The following is an 18,082-nucleotide window of genomic DNA, read 5'->3' on the forward strand; positions in this document are numbered from 1 at the left end:
ATATAACAAGTTTTTGGTTTCACAGCAAAACTCCTCATTGTCTAGAAGGCTACTAGTGAACTTCCATAAAGAGTTAGGGATAGGCTTAACCCCACCTAGTTGAAAAGAGATTGAAACAGCACAGTGGCCAGTTAGTCATTTAGCAGGTTGGTAGAGATTAACCAAAAGTCTAATCTTGAGCACTGACCATTGTTAGCTGAATTATACCATGTGTAATGTTTGGTGTTGGGGTTATTCATTCTCCAACAATCAATTAAATTTCCTTTAGTAATAAATTCACTTACGATTTCCTCATAGTGACTTTGCCCTCTTGGAGGGAGACGATCCATCCAGAGGTCAGGGACCAAATTAAAGTCTCCTCCGACTATGACTTTTTCAGTAGTTTAGGTAATTTTCCATCCCTCCAGCATCTTGCTCAAGGAAGAATAAAGTTGTTTGTTCTGTGCCCTTCTGTTATAACCATATACACAAATTAAAATGTAGTTGACATCATTAAACTCAGTCACTATCATTAGCCAGTGCCCATTGATGTCACTTGTGTGGTTAATTACATTTCCAGAAAACCTGTTGAACAGGATCATTACTCCAGCTGAATGTGAAGTCCCATGACTGAAGAAAACACAGTCTCCCCATTGTTGTTTCCAGAATTTAGTGTCCTCTTCCACTGAATGAGTCTCTTGCAAAAAATAATATTGCTCTTCTGCTCCTTACAAAAAAGAAATGTTGCCTTATGTTTTACATTGTTCTTTAATCCCCTATTATTTAAAGAAAAAAAGATAGCATTCACTAGATAACAAGTATGCGCGAAGAAAATGATGCGCAGGAATGAGTAGCTTATATGTCCCTATCAGAGCTCAACATTTACATTAACTGTAACAACCCTTGAGGTATCTGAACATTTATAGAACTGTCAAATTAAGTCACGGTACCTGTTACGGACCATTTTAATTTGTAGCAATATAGAGCTGATCAATTAGGATCCACACGACGGTTGTCGATCAGAGCGAATCCTTCCTTCAGAAACGCTCTCTTCCCCTTCTTCCTGGCCTCTTGAACCAGTGGCCACAGCTTGGAACGAGCCTCCCGATCTTCTGTGGAGAAGTCTTCTCTGAAGCGAATATGCATTTCACCATTTCACTACACACTCGTGCTTCCTTCGATTTTTTCCATACTTCATCCCGTACGGTTCTCATCCCGAACTGGATGATGATTGCACTCGGCGTGTTGTTAGAGGCGGCCGCGGTGTTGTGTTTACCTAGGCGGTGGACTGTATCCACGGTGTCTCGCAGCCGGTCCACAGAGAGAGAGTAACCCGATGACGATTTGTCTCGTGTTTTCTCCATCCTTTTCTGGTAGACCGGTCAGTCTCATGTTCCACCTCCTTTTGTAACGAGCCTGTTCCTCCGTTGCGGTTTTAAGCGTGCCAGGTTTTTTTTGGAGCTCTTCAATCTTTTTCTTGAGCAGAATAATGTCTTGTTTGTTTTCTATTGTGGCCATAGTATTAGCTTTGATGCGCTTGTCAAGTCTTTTTTTTTTAATACTCTTTTTATTGGTTTTTCATTTTTATAAGCACAAACATTAGAAAAGAAACAAACCAGACAACAAAACACATAAAACAAAAAAGTCCCAAACTAACAGTGAGCGCTGCGCTATATATTTCTACATATGCATAAAATACATAAGTAAATAAAAAGACGACAGGAGACAGGTAAATGAAGAGCATATACATGAAATAAATGAAAAAACAGACAGACCTCATCTTCCAGGGACAGATGATAAGTTATAGCTTCTGTAAAAAGGAATGCAATGTTTCCCAGATCCTCCTAAACTTGTCCCATTTGTGATTAAGGTCATGAGTCAACTTCTCAAGAGGAATAAGAGCAGAAATCTGTGATATCCACATGTTGACTGTAGGGATCTGAGGAGTTGACCACCGTAGCAAGATAATTTTTTAGCCAAAAACAAAAGAATGGTCAACATAGATTTGGTGTCCGTGTCCGAGAAATTGTCTGGAGCATGGTTAAGTAGACAGAAAGAAGGAGTCAACAAGGACTGTTTACCAGTGACCTCCTGGATTACAGAGTGAACCCCCTTCCAGAAATTCTGGATGCGGTCACATAAAAGGACATCGTCCGCGAATAAAGAAATAATGTGATTTTCTTCACTTACCCTAACTCCAGATATATCAGGGTTAATTCTGATGACCTCGGCCAAAGGTTCAATAAACAATATAAACAATAAAGGTGACAGGGGGCACCCCTGTCTGCAGCCCCTGCGCACCGAGAAGCCATCAGATAGCAGGCCATTAATATGAAGTTAGAGCCCAGACCGAATTTTTCTAATACCAGAAACAAAAAAGACCATTCCACTCGGTCAAAGGCCTTTTCGGCATCAAGGGAGACTATCAGCGCCAGGTTTTTACGAGTGTTGAGATACTGAACAACATTAAGAGCACGGCGTACATTGTCTGTACCATATCTTGATTTTACGAACCCTGCCTGTTCTGGGTTTATTATTTTCGCAAGGATTTTTTCGAATCTCCGAGCCAGCATCTTAGTAACAATTTTGTAGTCCACGTTGAGGAGACTAATAGGCCTAAATGATGAGCAATCTAAAGGGTTTTTATCTTTTTTTAAAAGTAGACTAATGGAAGTGTATCTCCAGGAGGGGGAGTCAAGTCTTTTCAACAGTTCAGTCTGTTCATCCACTTTCTCATTCAGAGCCTGAACTGCATGGAGAATGGTGGCGCCGATATTTCCAATATTTTCACCGCTGTCTTTCCCCTTCATTTTCTTGGGGTTTGGGCTTTTAATTGGTGTATGAGTCAGGTTAATCTTACTTCCTTTTAGAAAAACTCTCGTCCACCCCAATGTCATCGATGTTGCTGTCTTCACAAGTCTCGCGGAGGGCAGTTAAGTTGTACTCATGGTCTGTCATGTTAGCATCCACGTTGTCCTTTGAGAAATGTCGAAAAACGTAAAAATTTTATCGTAATTCGTAATATCGTTATTGTCGTAAGAAATAGTTCGTAGGGTTAAATCCTACTGGAGGTTGTGGGTTGTTGCGTATAAGTTCGCTTTTCTGGGGCAAAACGATCCTTTTTTGACAGAGCCTGCAAAAAGCTGCTTCTCACTCCGCCATCTTGGATCCTCCAACAAACAAAGACTGCGTATCTTGAAGGTTACTATTTACAAGACTACAGCTGAATTCCTGTTGAGATAATTTCCCATCATGCTCCTCTGGAGGAAATGTACAAGGTGAAAAAACTAACAAAGGACCAGAAACAGAAGCAGCTTTTAGCCACAGCTGCCCTTGTGTGTGCAGTGGTTTTGTCTGCTGAAATTGAGGCAAAACGTTAGCAAGGTTAGCATTACAAGCTAGCAGACTGCTAGTGAGGCATTTTCTTTCTCTTTAAGTCACACTTCCACAGGTTTACTGGAGCTAACATGCCGCGCTAACACCATCACAGCAGCCCTTCCAGGGTTGGGGTTAGGGCCCCACCATGTTTACCATCTACCCAGTTTGCTGCTTCCTGTTTGTTGCTGAAGAGAGCTCTGCTTTTGGCTGCTAACACTGATCATGTCATCAAACTTCACCATACGCATGAGCAAAGATGAAAAACTGAACATCTCTGAACGTCAAGAAAAGAAAAAAGATGAGTAAAAGACATCTTTGACTGAGTTTTATGACCCACCTTACACCAAAAGATCGAGATGATGGGAGCACATCACAACTTCACCAAACTTTGGTTTAAGGCCGACAGAAGTGCAGGCCCACCCATGGATAAGGCTGGGCCCCTGAAAGGTGGCGTGAAAGGGCCCATCCGAAATCTGAGATTATATAATTGCATGCCCCTTCTCTCTCAACATGACCCCAAACATGAACACATACTAACACTCACGTACAGATACCTCATCATTATTATCCACAGAGGAAAGTAAGTTCCTGTAAGTTCAAATTCTTTTGAAAAAAGTCTTCATTATTATTACTACTTTATTACTGGGTCAAAAGCCTTTGCTAGCTCCCTCTTATTCTTCTCCTTCCTGTTCGGTATCCCGCTCTATGCACCTGTCCTGTCATGTCATGGGCCCAATCCCAATCTCCACCCTAAAGTCTAAGCACCGAACCCTCACGGACTTTAATGACGTCAGGCGTGCAGCGTGAGTCTGTGAGGGTTTGAAATAAAATCAGGAATGGGACAAACAAGCATCACAAGTTGCCTGGAAACCAGATGCGCCATTAAAACCAATAAAAAAAACCACTGACCTCCAGCATGTAACTGTGTGTCCTATATTACAGTGTTTACATATTTTAACAAACTATCAAAAGTCAGAAAGACATTATTGTTAGTGATTTGCGAATGTTTAACTGTTGTCACTTGTTGTCACAAACGTATTTGCTGTTCCCGTCACCTCCATGCTTGCTATGTTTCCAACTTTATACTACTTCAATACTTATATACAAACATTTGTTTACATTTAGTGGGGGGGCTTGACAATCATGTTTGTATACGTCACCAAGTTCGCTATGAACTCTGAGTAACTACCAAAGGAAAGTTCGCAATATGGCGTTGAAAAGTCTGCATCAGAGCCCTTGCACACTTCATGATTTGACAGTGGGACAGCACTAAGCACTCACACTTAGCGGGAACGCACCTCAAAGTCTGTGAGTTCCTGAGTGTGGAGATTGGGATTGGGCCAAGGACAGTCAAACAAAGCAACCCTAGCAGTTAAGTTCATGTGCAGCCCGTCTACAATGCAAAAAACACTCATGTCCTTTTAAGGAGAGCATGATTACATTCTTAAACACGCAATATTTTACTTAAACAACAATAAAAGAAAAACGATTTTTGTAGTTTTAATGAGCGATAAAATCTATTATCATTGCTTATATTAAAGGGGGGTATTCATATTTCACTCTGTGATACCTGTGGAGTAGCTTAGCATAATTTACAGTTAAATAAAACTCCTAATTTTTCTCACTGGTGCTCTGTGCAGGCCCTCAACAGCCTCTGCCTGAAACGATAGCTCTGTCCCTCTAAGAAACCCTGCCCCCTACAAGCTTTGTGACGTCACAAAGTGCAGCGTGTAGAAAAAACTGTGAAACCTGGCGTTCACAGCAGCCTGAGCAGAGAAACCTGGGTATTACTCCAACATACTTTTACCTACAGCTTTGAAACTTCACCCACGTCTATTATGAACATAGGACATTGTAACATGTCTTAAAATGTGAAACAGCATAATACCCCCTCTTTAAGGATGAATATTGCTGGCCTCTATGGGCCCCCTTAGCGGCTAGGCTCCAGAAAGCTTTCCTCTTCACCTCCTTATGGGCGGCCCTGCATAAGTTACCTTTAAGCTCAAGGTACATGATGAGTGTAGACCTTGAGTCATACATTTTTTTATTCTTTTTTATTATATACTATAATAGTATGAAATATTACACTGGGTGATTTCGTCTCATGCCTCAAACTTTATCCATCAGCACTTGTGTGTCTCAGTGCTCTTTGTTATGAAGAGAAAACACATCTGCTGTTTTAAGACTTTCTGTGACATTACAGAAAAGCTTTATGACTGAGAATGACCTTGGCTGAAAGACAGAACAGTGCAGAATGAAACACAGCCAGTCTGCTGGTTTTAACACACTGTATTGTAGTAAAGAAGGTTTTATTTATTATATTATGTTCACTTAATCTGCTTCATTATTCTAAAGACAATCAGTTATGATAGATGACCATGTACACTGTATAAGTAATGGTAAATGGTAATGGTAAATGGACTGTACTTATATGGCGCTTTTCTAGTCTTTCCAACCACTCAAAGCTGCTTTTACACTACATATCACATTCACACACTGATGGCAGAGGCTGCTACGTAAATTGCCCAACTGTCAATCAGATATCACATTCATACCCGTTGGCTATGCCACCGGGAGCAATTTGGGGTTCAGTGTCTTGCCCAAGGACACTTCGACATGTAGCCTGAGGGAGCTGGGGAACGAACCTCCGACCTTCCGATTGAAAGACGACCGACTCTTCCACTAAGCCACAGCCGCCCCGGAATAAACAATGTTATCTAATAGTGAACATGCAGTGCACTGCTGGTATAAAGTAATTATCACCCTGAGCTGCACTGTGAGGAGAAAATAGCCTTCCCTTTCAGAACACCTTTTATCTACATTTCCAATAAGTAAATCTGCATCCTTGAAAATGTGAAACATTCTCAGACTCTTTTCAACATGTTCAGAGTTGCCCGTAGCAACAATTCAGTGGTACACTCAACCTTCAGTGTTGTTCATTAAGCTGTATTGTATTACATTGTCTATGTTCAATGAACCTCATAACAAATGTTTCAGAGTATCGAGATGTGTAACTCAGTGAGACGTGGTGAGAGACAGAGAAACATGTCGATTCTCCTGAAGGTCTCAGAACACGTCAGGAAGTTTTAGTCTTTTTACAGAGAACTCACTTCTTTATTCTTCCATGTTGCAATAATGTTTTTAAATGTCATCATATTTGGTGCCTCTAACTTAACCTTTAATTTAAATTATTCACATGTAATCAGGTTGAGGAATGTAACCTAATACATCACTACTTTAAACGTCTTTATACTTCACAACATATCAGAAGTATTATATTCAATGCCATGATTTCCACAGTGTAAGTTGCTAGGTTCCTTGCATTTAAAGATTCTACAAACAAAGATCAACTTGATATCATCTTAAAATGTGATGTAATATCACAGATTAAACTACCAAAGGTGTGCAATAGTTCCAATGATCGGATCTTTCATCATTTCTTTTCCATTTTTCTGCAAAATGAACACTTGAGATTAAAACAAAAATAGTTTCAGACTTTTCTGGTGACTTTTAAATAATGAAATTAACAAAATAAATTCATTGCAACAGCATTTTGATTTTAAATACTCTTTTAACATAATGTATTTACTCTTTTTCTAAGGAAACAATACAGAATTAATCGCTCCTCTGGGGTGAAATGGAGTGAATCTCTGGAATAAATAGCTACTCATCTGAGGGCGCAGCGTTAGCTCAGTTGGAAGAGCAGGCGCGCCATGTACAGAGGCAAAGTCCTCGACATATTGGCCATGGGTTCGACTGGCGCCTCTTTGGTGTATGTCATCCCCTCCCTCTCTTCCTTATCTCCTATCACTCTTAAGCTGTCCTATCCAATAAAGGCGAAAATGATTGTAGAGAGTGAAGAAAAGAGAACAGAAACCATCGCTGCAGATTGTGAGCCGCTGCACTTCCTGTCTGAACAATGTGTTAACATCAGCATCGAAATGTAGAGGGCAGCACTTCAAGGTGCCTCCACCTCCTGTACATCCCCAGTGTGACATTACAATCACATCAACAATGCATTACTCACATTACTAAACATATATCTTCCCGGGAGTTCTTGTGCTCCCTTGTCTTGAAGGTTCCTGGGGATCGTTGCTGCAGACCACCTGCTGCTGTGGACCTGCTCGACTGCAACAACTACTAACATCAGTCTTCACCATAGTATCATTATTGTTGCTGCTAATGCTAATAGTAGACCTGTTGACTTCAACTGTTACAATTATGATTACTACAGCCTTTATCATTACTCTGCTTCTCTCGCTACTTTATTTTTTGCTAATTTTCACACTAGTGTACCACTATTATTGGCATTGTAACCACCATGTCTGTTGTTGTTCATGTAACAAGGACATATGTTGTTGTTGCTCTCTTTGCCTGTCTCTATCCTGCATCTCCTTCTATCCCATTCTCGGCCCATCCAGTCGAGGCAGATGGCTGTTCAACATGAGTCTGGTTCTGCTCGAGGTTTCTGCCTGTTAACAGGAAGTTTTTCTGCCAATGTGCCGAATATTGCTAAGTGCTACTCATGGTGATTCATGTTAGGCCTCTCTTTAAATAACATAACAAAGAGTCGGTCTAGACCTGCTCTTTCTGTAAAGTGTCTCGAGATAACTCTGGTTATGATTTGGCGCTATACAAATAAAATTTGATTTACAACAGGCATCAAACCTTTTCACGAATTGACCTTTTCCTAATCTCCAAAGAAATTGCTTGCAATGTAACCCAGACTCTAATACATCCTATTGTTATCTCAGATCACAGCCCCATTCAGTTAGACTTTAGGTTGCAGGCAGCATCACTGCAAGCTAGACAGTGGAAGGTTAATAGCTCTCTCTTTGAGGACCCAAAAATCAAAGCGCAAATAAGTGAATACATTCATATATTCATGGACATTAACATAAACTCCATCTCCGATACTCCTCTGATATGGGAAGCTTTGAAATGTTGCCTTAGAGGGGAATTAATCAAAATAGGTAGTCTAAAGAATAAAATACAGCTTCAAGAAGAAAACAGACTGTTAACAGAAATAACGGTATTACAAAATCCACTGTCAAATAAATATAATCACTAAATATAGACTGACCTGTTTAAGCTAAAAATGAAATATGATGACATTATAAGGAACAAAATTGAGTATAAACTAAAACGAGCAATATTTAATTATTATGAATGTGGGGAGAAGGCAGGAAAGCTGCTAGCTTCAGGGCTTAAAAAAACAGATGACTAAAAATACCATATCCTGTATGAGACAACAAAATAATTTAACTACCACTGACCCGGCACCTTTACTGACTTCTATGAAAACCTCTATAAGTCAGACAGTGATAATGACCCTGATTCACTACAGAAATTTCTAAAGCATATTAATCTCCCCTGCTGAACAGAGGAAGAAAAACATTCATCGTAACAGCCAATAACCCTGTCTGAAATAACCAAAGCCATCAACTCATTTTCCAAAAATAAATCTCCAGGGCCTGATGGATATAACGCAGAGTTTTATAAGGAATTCTGTGAGGACCTATCTCCTCTACTCTTGCAGTCCATTCAAGCATCCTTTGACAAAGGATTCCACCCATGTTCAATCACTCCCACATTACTCTAATTCATAAAAAAGACAAAGATCGTTTAACATGTAGCAACTACCGTCCAATATCACTAGCTAATTTAGATAACAAAATTCTGGCCAAAATTCTCGCAGCAAGATTACTTCAGGTAATTGGAAAGCTGATACTTACTGATCAAACTGGTTTCATGAAAAACACAATCATCTGATAACACTAGAAAATTATTTAATATCATCCACTTTGCAAGAAAGCTCCCTAATCCCACAGCACTTGTCACGTTCGATGCAGAAAAAGCCTTCTATCAAATTGAATGGCCATTTATGTTCACTACATTTCAGAAATATGGGTTTGGTAACAACTTCATCCAGTGGATAAGGATGCTATATACAAAGCCCAGGGCTTCTATAAGAACTAATGATGACATCTCAGAATCTTTCATTCTACATCAGGGAGTTAAACAAGGATGTCCTGTTTCGGGGCTTTTATTCATGTTAATTATTGAACCATTGGCAGAGAAAATAAGATCTGAAAGGAAGATTAAAGGTTTAGAAATTGGAAGTCAAATATATAAAATATCACTTTATTGCGATGACATCATCCTCTATTTAGCAGACTACTCTCTCCGTTATGTAAATCAGCTTATCAGTCAGTACGGCTCACTTTCAGGATACAAAGTAAACTGGGGTAAATGTGAGCTACTGCCATTAAACAAACACTGCAATATCACATGCATAAAAAATACTAAAATTAAATGGAAAACAACAGAGATAACATACTTAGGACTAAAAATTACCACAAACTGCTATCAAACGCGGGACATAAATCCCACACTAATATTTAATAAAATCAAAGCAAATATAGATCGATGGTCCAACCTTCCCATATCTCTTTGGGGCCGTGTGAATGTTGATAAGATGAACATTCTTCCCTCTGTTAATTACGCATTAAGGATGCAACCTTTATATGGCATGGGAAAAAGGCTAGATGTTCATATTCAAGATTGTCTAACACAAGGAGGTGGGCTTCAACTACCCAACTTTCTCCACTACTATTTGTCCTTTGGTTGTCAGCATGTTAGTGAATTACTTGACCCTTCTGTAAGCAAAGACTGGAAACATATGGAAGAACATATGTTACAAAGCCTAAACATTGGCACGGAAAGTCTGTATTTCATGAAAACACTTCCAAAGGATCTTATACAAAGCCCAACTGAAGCATCTTTCAGCATCCTGAAATCATGTACAAAGATAATTGGAATCAACACAGCTACCTCAATAAATTGGCAACAATGGCAGAACTCTAATATAACAGTTGACAAAAAGGTTATCAAATGGAACAAATGGAACAACAAAGGAATCACTCAACTCTGTGATGTATTTTCAAATAACCGTTTCAAAATCTTTAATGATTTAGTTGCTGAAAACAGTATCCCCAAAAGTGAATTCTTAAATTACATCACTCTACAGCATGCTATTAAAAGGAATATTCCCATGGACAAAATAAACAATGACACTCACAGATTTGAAAGTATTCTTTTTAACCATAGAATGTTCAAAAACCATATTGTGAAAAAGTTTACCACAATTCTAAACGAAGCCTCCAAAGACCAGTTTAGGATATGTGCAAACAGATGGATCAGGGATCTCAGCATACACGAGGATGACTTGTCATGGGAAGATATATGGAAAAATGCAAGGCAACCCTTCCGTTGTACAAAAAACAAACTAAGGCAATTCAAAATTCTCAACAGACTGTTCTACACCCCGACACAGCTGTGTAAAATGGGCATTAGGGATAACAGTAATTGTCTCAAATGTGGTGCTGTAGAGGGAACCCTGCTCCATCTGCTATGGAACTGAACCAAAATTAAACACATTTGATTTGAGATAACTAAAACAGCAATGATCCACATCAACTCTGTCGTTCCGCTCACTCCACAAACATGTGTACTGGGAGATCTGCACCACTTCAGTGGTGTATCTGCAAAGGCCAAAAACGTTTTTCTTTCACTATGCATGGTCACAAAAAAGTAATTATGAATCACTGGATTGAGTTAAATGCACCAACGCAAACTGCCTCATGATCAAGCAAATGATTGTTATGTATTAATTTTATTTGTATTATTATTATTAATTCCTTTTTTTCAATTTTTATTTATTTATTTTTTTGGCATGATACTCCCATTCTAGTCTTGCATGAGTATCTGTGTGTAAGGCAAATGTACAGAGATTCTTTTTCTTTCTTTTTTTTTTTACTGATGGTGTTTGAGGGCTATATTATGGTGGGGACGAAATGGATGGGTGGATTGGTGATGGGTGGGGTTGGTAGCCGTGGGTCTCAGTTGTGTTTTGATTCAATGTAAGAGACACGTGTCTCTCGTCTTTTCGTTGTTAATGTGTATAATAATAAAAATAAATAAATAAATAAATAAATAACATAACAAAGAGTCGGTCTAGACCAGGGGTCCGTTTCACAAAGCAGGTTTATTGAAAACTCTGATTCTGTTAACCCTGAAATGAAGGAAACTCTGAGTTTTCCGTTTCACAAAGGGAGGTAACTCAAACCAGAGAAAGAGGGGTAACTCTAGCCTGTTTCACAGAGAGAGGTAACTTAAGCTCTCGGTCAGTTACCGTAGTAACAGACTCTATGAACCTAACCTGGTCGGGAGCAGGTTTTTCTCAATGAACCTCGAGTTTCTCTCTGTCTCCGCCCTCTTTCAGCCACACACAGTATTTGATTTCCTCATTCATTGAGTCAGCAGGCGAGTTTTGGCGTAGCAAAGTTCTGCCGTGTGTTATTTAAAAAAATCAGTCAGTAGGCTTATATTAGGCCATAGGCACAGTAGGTGGCGACTTTTTCCACTAACATGGCATGTCCGTTTGACAACGATCCCGTGGATGAAGGTGCAGCATTACTGCGCAGAGAATTAAATATTCGTCGGGAGATTGTTATCAGACCATAGATGTTCTCGCATTTCCAGACAGTTATCTTTTTGAGCGGTACCGTTTCACGTCACAGTCCATCATCTACATACACAACCTAATCCATCCTTACATTTGCAACATTACCAACCGTAGCCATGCTCTCACATCCCAGCAGATATTGTGTATTGCGCTGCGTTTCTTCGCAAATGGGAGTTTTTTGTATAATGTTGGAGATGCAGAGCACCTGAGTAAGGCAACTGTATGCAGGGCAGTCAGAAAAGTGTGCCTCGCCCTGAAACGGCTATTATCCATCTTCGTTGTTTTCCCTGGACATAAACCTGTCAGAGCCATCAAGGAGGAGTTTCACAGGATTGCAGGTGAATGATGTAGAGATCCGTTCAATGAATTTTAAATTATATTCTGTTAATGACATTGTGCTGCAACCTCAGAATGGGATTAGTCATTTTAATTTCTTTTAGGATTTCCCAGTGTGATTGGCTGCATAGATGGCACACACATCCCCATCACGGCTCCGTCACATAATGAAGCAGATTATGTGAATAGGAAGTCAATTCACAGTATAAATGTGCAGGTACATGAAGATTGACTACTGTTTCAAAATGTTAAAGAGTGCATCATAGTTCAACATCTGTCATTCCCTGCACTGTCAAGATCATATGTGATGCTGCATACATAATTTCCAATGTGGAGGCCAAGTAGCCTGGGTCTGTTCATGACTCAAGGATTTATCGCGAGTCTAACCTGAGCAACAGACTGCAACGTGGTAAGCAGCCTAAAGATTTGCACAATATAATTCACTTGTCTCCCTCATTTAATATACTCTAATGTATCCACTATACATTACAGGAGAGTTTGATGGCCTTCTGCTGGGTGACAGGGGTTACCCATGCCAACCTAGGCTGCTGACCCCTTACCCTGACCCTGAACCAGGCCCCCAACAGAACTTCAACCGGGCTCACTGCAGGACGAGAGCCCGGGTGGAGATGACCATAGGCCTGCTGAAAGCCCGTTTCCAGTGCCTACGTCACCTTAGGGTGACCCCTGAGAGGGCCTGTGATATTATTGTGGCATGTGTTGTTCTTCATAATATTGCCACTATTAGAGGAGAGCAACACCCTGCCCTACAAATCGAAGACCTTGATGATGACCCCATCCACCTGCCAGCTATGCAGGACGGCAGAGCAGTCAGAGACACCATATGCCATAACCACTTCAGAGACTAATCATCACCATCATCACCACCACCACAGCAGTCAAATAAAGACATAATACAAATTTCATTTGGTCTTCTTTATTTCCTACAAATACAAGGGCTAGTTTAGTTAATGTTCCAATAGTTAACATAATTAACATAATTCAGCTGTGACCATGCACCTACCTCTAACTTGTGCTCCAGTATTTCAATTTCTAGGTCTGCCCTCCTAATCTGGCGGTCCAAGTATTGTATTTCTTTGTCGGTTTTTTGAATTTTTTTCAGCAGGTGAATTTTGTAAATGTCTTTTACTGGTAACTGGGAAAACATAAGGACATTAAATTATACAGTTACACATGAATTCCACAGAATGAACCTCTGGTGTTTACTGAACATCCATCTCACTGTGTCAATCTGTGCAGTGGAAGTTGAGGGACCCTCCTGCTGCTGCCCAGCCATGCCCTGTTAAAAAGGATGAGAATGTGTTAATACTTCAGTGTAGGCTAAATGTCACACTCTATATTCCACCAGAATGTTAAGAAATGTGAATGAGAAGAGAACTATCAGTAACATATCAAGATGTTACCTCTATAGGCCTTTCTGGATCCCCCTCTGTAAAGGCAGCAGACACAGTTTCCTCATACTCTTCTTTCTGGATGAGTGATGTGTTTCAGTATACTTAAACTACCATTTGGCAAAATATTTGGAGTATTGCCTACTTACAGTTACAAGGTATGTTGTGGCGTGAGGGGGCTCCACCAGGCAGATAGCACCATCAGAATCTGTTTGGACAAAAGGAAAAAAAAAGACATGAAAGGGAAATACATATTTGTATGAATAGGCTTAAAAAAGGTATATAGGCCTAGGCATATTACATTTTATAAAGGCACTTGTGTCTTGAGGGGTGGGCTCAGAGGATGAGCTCCCTCCAGGGATTCCCTCAGCCACTGGCCTTCCTAAATTCTGGCTAAGTAGAAGTCTGTGTTAGTTTAAATAGGCTTAATTATTTAACAGAACATGATATAGATGAGAAGACATTTATGTTTGTGAAAACAGCATTATGTTGGGGATAAAACAACTGCACAGTCAAACAGCCACTTAATATTTACTTTACAATGTAAAACATGATCAAAATGAGGTACCCCCATGAGGTTATGCATCATCTTAAGCTGCTGCCAAGTGAGCTTCTCCCCCGCGGGATTGCACCTAAATGAAATAAATTGATAGGCTACCATTGAAGCAGTTTTCCCCTGTAATATTATTGTGATTGCAAACGACTACATTTAAACTTACGCATTGACCCGAGCAGCAATGTTCTCCCACGCCGCCTCCCTCTCTTTTGCAGCTGCAGCGGTGTTGCACTTCCTTCTAAAAACATGTTCAAACTCGCCGTATGAGCGCATTAAAATGTCCAGTTCAAGTGGGGTGAAAAACGCAGCCCTCCCCTTCCCCGTTGCCATGGTGACTCGTCGAATCGGGGCTCCACTGATGCTGTCTTTTTATAGTTGTGGTGCATGCTCAAATCAGCTGTTCTGGAACCGAAAACTCAGAGTTTTCTATCTCAGAGTAGATCAACTCAGAGTTCAGGATTAGACTCAGAGTTTGTTGAACCTGCTTTGTGAAACGGACCCCTGGGGTCAGCAGGTTTATTGAAAACTCTGAGTCTGTTAACCCTGAAATGAGGGAAACTCTGAGTTTTCCGTTTCACAAAGGGAGGTAACTTAAGCTCTCGGTCAGTTACCGTAGTAACAGACTCTATAAACCTAACCTGGTCGCGAGCAGGTTTTCTTCAGGAAACTCAGAGTTTCGCTCTGTCTCCTCCCTCTAGAATATAAAACCGATTCGGTTTTATATTCTCTTATATTCTATCAATTCGACTTCCTCATTCATTCAGCCTGTCTCACTCGTGTGTTTAAGCGGTTACCGAATTAAAAGAAGAAACGTTGCGTCTCTGTGCTGCTCTGACCGCTTTGCAAAAGTCTTTTATAATTATGATAAAAAAAATCAAAAGACAAATCTGTGTCAAAGTCATCATTTTTAGATTTTCCACCACCACTGCCGAGAGCACTCAGATAAGACGCCGTAAGTTATTGGAATTTTTTTATTTATTTAAACTAACACATTCAGTTTAATCAACATGAATTATAATGTATGTGAAGTCAGCATCATGTTAGGGATAAAGCTAATGCACATTAAAACAGCCACTGAATGATATTTAATCTGTTTAATATTTAAAATATGATTGAAGTGCTTCCATGTACGTTTTTTTCTCCCGCTGGATTGCTCCTAAATTAATATACATTTTAGCTTCCGGTCGTGATTAAGTATTAAATAAATAGACCAGTTTAAACTTGCAAATTAACTCGAGCAGCAGTTTCTTCCCACGCCGCTTCTCTCTCTTTTGCAGCTGCAGCTGTGTTACTTTATTTTTCTAAAAACATGCTCGTATTCGCTGAACGTCCACATGAGGATTTCGAGCTCCATTGGTGTGACGTAGGAGGACCTCTTTTTGTGTACCGTTGCCATGGTGAATCGTGGTGTCGGGGCTCCATTAATGCTGACTTTTTACAGTCAGCGAGCACGCACTTAACTTCGGGTGAACCTACTCAGAGTTGATTGAACTAACTCTGATCAGCTGTTCTGGAACCGAAAACTCAGAGTTTCCTTTCTCAGAGTAGATCGACTCAGAGTTCAGGGTTAGACTCAGAGTTTTCAATAAACAAACAAACTCTGAGTCTGTTAACCCTGAAATGAGGGAAACTCTGAGTTTTCCGTTTCACAGAGAGAGGTAACTTAAGCTCTCGGTCAGTTACCGTAGTAACAGACTCTATGAACCTAACCTGGTCGCAAGCAGGTTTTCTTCAGGAAACTCAGAGTTTCGCTCCGTCTCCTCCCTCTAGAATATAAAACCCTCATTCGACTTCCTCATTCATTCAGCCCGTCTCACGCGTGTGTCTGAGCGGTTACCGAATTAAAAGAAGAGACGTCTCTGTGCTGCTCTGACCGCTTTGCAAAAGTCTTTTATAATTATGATTAAAAAAAAATCAAAAGACAAATCTGTGTCAAAGTCATAATTTTTAGATTTTCCACCACCACTGCCGAGAGCACTCAAATAAAACACCGTAAGTTATTGGAATTTTTTTATTTATTTAAACTAACACATTCAGTTTAATCAACATGAATTATAATGTATGTGAAGTCAGCATCATGTTAGGGATAAAGCTAATGCACATTAAAACAGCCACTGAATGATGTTTCATTAGTTTAATATTTAAAATATGATTGAAGTGCTTCCATGTACGTTTTTTTCTCCCGCTGGATTGCTCCTAAATTAATATAAATCTTAGCTTCCGGTCGTGATTAAGTATAAAATAAATAGACCAGTTTAAACTTGCAAATTTACTCGAGCAGCAGTTTCTTCCCACGCCGCTTCTCTCTCTTTTGCAGCTGCAGCCGTGTTACTTTATTTTTCTAAAAACATGCTCGTATTCACTGAACGTCCGCATGAGGATTTCGAGCTCCACTGGTGTGACGTAGGAGGACCTCTTTTTGTGTACCGTTGCCATGGTGAATCGTGGTATCGGGCTCCATTAATGCTGACTTTTTACAGTCAGCGTGCACGCACTTAACTCCGGGTGAACCTACTCAGAGTTGATTGAACTAACTCTGATCAGCTGTTCTGGAACCGAAAACTCAGAGAAGAAACTGCAAGTTTGAACCGGTCTATTTATTTTATACTTAATCACGACCGGAAGCTAAAATGTATATTAATTTAGGAGCAATCCAGCGGGAGAAAAAAACGTACATGGAAGCAGTTAAAAATAAAATACCAGAACATCATTCAAAGGTGCGGCTCGGGCAGAACAGGCTCATGGCTGAACCTCACTTTAAATATGAAACAGATTAAATATCATTCAGTGGCTGTTTTAATGTGCATTAGCTTTATCCCTAACATGATGCTGACTTCACATACATTATAATTCATGTTGATTAAACTGAATTGTGTTAGTTAAAAAAAAACAAAAAAACCCAATAACTTACGGTGTCTTATCTGAGTGCTCTCGGCAGTGGTGGTGGAAAATCTAAAAATGATGACTTTGACACAGATTTGTCTTTTGATTTTTTTCATCATAATTATAAAATACTTTTGCAAAGGGGTCAGAGCAGCACAGAGACGCAACGTCTCTTCTTTTAATTCGGTAACCGCTCAGACACAGGCGTGAGACGGGCTGAATGAATGAGGAAGTCGAATGAGGGTTTTATATTCTAGAGGGAGGAGACGGAGCGAAACTCTGAGATTCCTGAAGAAAACCTGCTCGCGACCAGGTTAGGTTCACAGACACTGTTACCATAGTAACCAACTCAGAGTTAAAGTTACCTCTCTCTCCGAAACGGCAAACCCGAGGTTTCCCTCATTTCAGGGTTAACAAACTCTGGGTTCTCACTAAACCCGAAACTGTGAGTCTAACCCTGAACTCTGAGTTGATCTACTCTGAGATAGGAAACTCTGAGTTTTCAGTTCCAGAACAGCTGATCAGAGTTAGTTTGATCAACTCAGAGTAGTTTCACCTGGAGTAAAGCGCGTGCACCACAACTATAAAAAGGCAGCATCAATGGAGCCCCGATTCGACGAGTCACCATGGCAACAGGGAAGGGGGGCCGCGTTTTTCACCCCACTAGAACATTGCTGCTCGGGTCAATGCGTAAATTTAAATGTAGTCCTTTGCAATCACAATAATATTACAGGGGAAAACTGCTTCAATGGTAGCCTATCGATTTATTTAATTTAGGTGTAATCCCGCGGGGGAGAAGCTCACTTGGCAGCAGTTTAAGATGAAATATAAAAACATACAGTTGCCTTACTCAATGCTCTGCAACTCCGACGTTGTACAAAAAACTCCCATTTGCAAAGAAACGCAGCGCAACACACAATATCTTCTGGGATGTGAGAGCATGACTACGGTTGGTAATGTTGCACATGTAAGGATGGATTAGGTTGTGTATGTAGATGACGGACTGTGACG

At 40.1% G+C, this 18,082-nt stretch overlaps 1 long non-coding RNA gene and 1 pseudogene across 1 annotated transcript; one reads left to right on the top strand and one right to left on the bottom strand.

Moving 5' to 3' along the window:
• The first annotated feature begins 11,787 nt into the window (after positions 1-11,787).
• Positions 11,788-13,089, top strand: LOC138609698 (putative nuclease HARBI1; annotated as a pseudogene).
• A 98-nt stretch (positions 13,090-13,187) lies between these two features.
• LOC138610236 (uncharacterized) lies at positions 13,188-14,186 on the bottom strand. Its single transcript, XR_011309529.1, has 3 exons — positions 13,934-14,186; positions 13,645-13,840; positions 13,188-13,520 (listed from the first exon to the last, which is right to left on the bottom strand). It is a non-coding gene; the product is annotated as an uncharacterized lncRNA (long non-coding RNA).
• Positions 14,187-18,082: the final 3,896 nt, after the last annotated feature.

This window comes from Semicossyphus pulcher, unplaced genomic scaffold (assembly GCF_022749685.1).
Source record: "Semicossyphus pulcher isolate SPU_LCO1_2020_fin unplaced genomic scaffold, fSemPul1.0.p SCAF_6, whole genome shotgun sequence".
Classification (NCBI taxonomy): Eukaryota; Metazoa; Chordata; class Actinopteri; order Labriformes; family Labridae; genus Semicossyphus; species Semicossyphus pulcher.